General features: G+C 34.8%; 1 pseudogene; it reads right to left on the bottom strand.

Moving 5' to 3' along the window:
- Window positions 1–282: 282 nt before the first annotated feature.
- Window positions 283–1,293, bottom strand: LOC112835741 (ER membrane protein complex subunit 2 pseudogene; annotated as a pseudogene).
- Window positions 1,294–3,461: the final 2,168 nt, after the last annotated feature.

A 3,461-nucleotide genomic window follows, 5' to 3' on the forward strand; every position in this document is an offset into this window, starting at 1 on the left:
AAAAGTTGGTAGACATTTAGGTTATTTCCATTTGATTATTCTAAACAGTGTTTGTATGAACATGTTTTTGAGAGAGCATGTATTTTTTTTGCAAGTTTAATAAATCACATGATTTATTTATGGGATTTCTACATCAGGTTGTGGTTTAAGAGAAGTTATGTATGTGTGATATGAAGAGAATGATGTACAATCAATATAAATCTTGTTAAATCTCTCTTCCGTGGACTCTCTCCATCTTCCTGCTTAGCAATAAAAGGCATTTTAGGTTTATATAAACATTCTTTACAATTGCCCTCTTAACAAAAAATTAGTACATAAATAGCACTAGGCATTTAGTAAATAAGTCACAGGCCAGTAAGTTCAATTGTGCAGTTGTGAAATGTCATGTGAAAGAATTTGGAACCTTAAGACTGGGTGATCTGCAGTGTTTCCAACATGTCTTCTACTGCCTTAAGAGTGTATTTGATTTCCTTCTTACTTCAACCTTCAAACTGATAAGCTCTGTTTATTTGACTAGCTGCCCAACTAGCATATTTCGTGTTGTCCTTTTTTGTTTTTGCACTTGCTTTTGGATTAGATGCAATATGACTTGCCGACATGTAAAACCCAAACAAAGCTCTCATATTTCTGTTGTTCAGTTTCAGTGCCTGAGCAAATTACTTTCTTGAAAGTTTGAGGTTTTCAAGTCCATCTTGGGTATATTTAACTTCAGCATACTGCTGACAGTATAAGTGGTTTTGTGGATTAGTCATCATTAGCTCCTCTAAACAAAAGGCTGCTTTAGCATAGTCATATTCATTGATATAAAGTTCTGCAAGTTCACGCCAAGAAGCTTGGTCCCCAACAAATTGTTCCAGATACTCATTCAGTTCCCGAATGGCCTCCACATTTTTCCCCTGGGCTTTTCAAATGGCAATCTTATGCTTTCTTGCAGCAGCGTTAGTTGGATCTTCTTGTAAAATTCTATCATATAGTTGTATAGCATCATCATATCTTTCCATGGCTTCAAATCTCATGCTTCAAATCTCTTGAATCTGTGACTGCCAGGGAACTGTCTTCTCAACTCCTGAAGAAAAAACAATGACAAATCATCTCGACCATAATCTAGGGCTGCAATCATCACTTGCTCATATATGATCCAAATATCATCTCCAAGCTTAGAAGCATATTCATTAATTCCTCTCCAACTTCCACAGTTTGCTCACTGTTTCATGAGTTTTCTTCTCTCCATTTTCTCATTTTATCTCGCATTTCTTCCCAAGTGACATTGTAAAGCTCTGAGACCTTTGCCATCTTCTCAGAACCTGGAGGCCAAGAGGGCATGTATTTTTATTTATTTTTTATTTCTATTTATTATTACTTATTCTCCTATATCACTTATTTTTCTTGAGTACCTCCATAGGAGTAAAATTATTAGGTCATATGGTAACTCTATCTTTAACATTTTGATGTACTGCCAGATCATTTCCCAAAGTGGCTACACCATTTTTCATTAGCACCAGCAGTGTGTGAGGATTCCAATTTCTTTATATCCTTGCCAACATCTTAATTGTCTGGCTTTTTGATTATAGTATCCTAGTGAGTGTGAAGTAGTAACTGATTGTGGTTTAGTTTTGCAATTTTTCTAACGATTATTGATGTTGAACATTTTTTCATGTGTTTATTGGCTATTTGTATATTTTCTTTGGAGAAAAGTCTGTACAGAGCCCATTTTGAATTAGATTACTTTTCTCTTATTCAATTGTAAGAGTTCCTTCTGTATTCTGTATACAAATTTCTTATCATGTATATGATTTAAAATATAGTCTCCCTTTCTGGTTTTGTTTTTCTACTTCCTTGATGGTATTGTTTACTGCACAATGGTTTTTAATTTTGATGAATCCATTTTATCTAAAGTTTTCCTTTGTCATTTCTGGTTTCAGTGTCATATATGAGGCAGTTGTCAAATGAATTTAAAAATATTTCCTGTTTTTTTCTAAGAGTTTTATACTTTTATACTTTTATCTCTTACATTTAGTCATTTGAACTATTTTAAGTTAATTTCTGTGTACGGTGTATGATGTGCTTAGATACCCAAATTTATATTTTGCATTTGGATATAAATTTGTCCTGGTACCATTAGTTGAAAAGACTTTTTTACTCTGTTGAATTGCTTTGGCACATTTGTCAAAACACCATTGACCATAAATATGAAGGCTTATATCTGGATTATTAAATTCTGTTCCATTGACTGATATGTGTATCCTTATGCCAATACCATATTGTTAATGTTACTTTGTAGAAAGTTTTGAAATTACAAAGTATGAGTCATCCAATTTTCTTCTTCTTCTTCTTCTTCTTCTTCTTCTTCTTCTTCTTCTTCTTCTTCTTCTTCTTCTTCTTCTTTCTTCTTCTTCTTCTTCAAGATTTAATTATTTATTTGACAGAGAGAGACACAGCGAGAGAGGGAACACAAGCAGGGGGAGTGGGAGAGGGAGAAGCAGGCTTCCTGCTGAGCAGGGAGCCCGATGCAGGGCTCCATCCCAGGACCCTGGGATCATGACCTGAGCCAAAGGCAGACGCTTAACGACTGAGCCACCCAGGCCCCCCCCCTTTTTTTTTTCAATATTTTCGGTACTGTTTTGGCTGTCCTGGGTCCTTGAGCATGTCTATGAATTTTAGGATGAGTTTGTCAGTTTCTACAAGAAGCTAACTGTAACTGATAGGGATTGCATTGAATCCAAATATCAATGTAAAGATGATTGCCATTTCAACAGTAGGTTCTGTGATCCATGAACACAGATTAATTTTCCTTAAATTGAGTCTTTCTTTTTTTTTCTTGTTTTATTTTAATTCCAGTATAATTAACATACAGTGCTTATTAGTTTCAGGTGTACAAAACAGTGATTCAACAATTCTATACATTACTCAGTGCTCATCAAGATAAGTGTACTCTTAATCCCCTTCACCTATTTCACCCATCCCTCCACCTACCTCCCCTCTGGTAACCCATCAGTTTGTTCTCTATATTTAAGAGTTTATTTTTTGGTTTGTCTCTTTTTTGTTGTTGCTGTTCATTTGTTCATTTGTTCATTTGTTCATTTTTTTTTGTTAAATTCCACATATGAGTGAAATCATATGGTATTTGTCTTTCTTGCACTGATTTATTTCACTTAGCATGATACCCTCTAGAGCCATCCATGTTTTTGCAAATGGCAAGATTTTGTTCTTTTTATGGCCAAGTAATATTCCATTCTATATATACACCACATCTTCATCCATTCATCTATCAGTGAACACTTAGGCTATTTCCATAATTTGGCTATTGTAAATAATGTTGCAATAAACATAGGGGTGCAAATATCTTTTAGTGTTTTCATGCTCTTTGAGTAAATTCACAGTAGTAGAATTACTGGATCATGTGGCCCTTCCTTCCCTTCCTTCCTTCCTTCCTTCCTTCCTTCCTTCCTTCCTTCCTTCCT

The sequence above is a fragment of the Callorhinus ursinus genome, unplaced genomic scaffold, assembly GCF_003265705.2.
Source record: "Callorhinus ursinus isolate GAN/ISIS: 27379988/994484 unplaced genomic scaffold, GSC_fseal_2.0 scaffold2, whole genome shotgun sequence".
Lineage (NCBI taxonomy): Eukaryota > Metazoa > Chordata > Mammalia > Carnivora > Otariidae > Callorhinus > Callorhinus ursinus.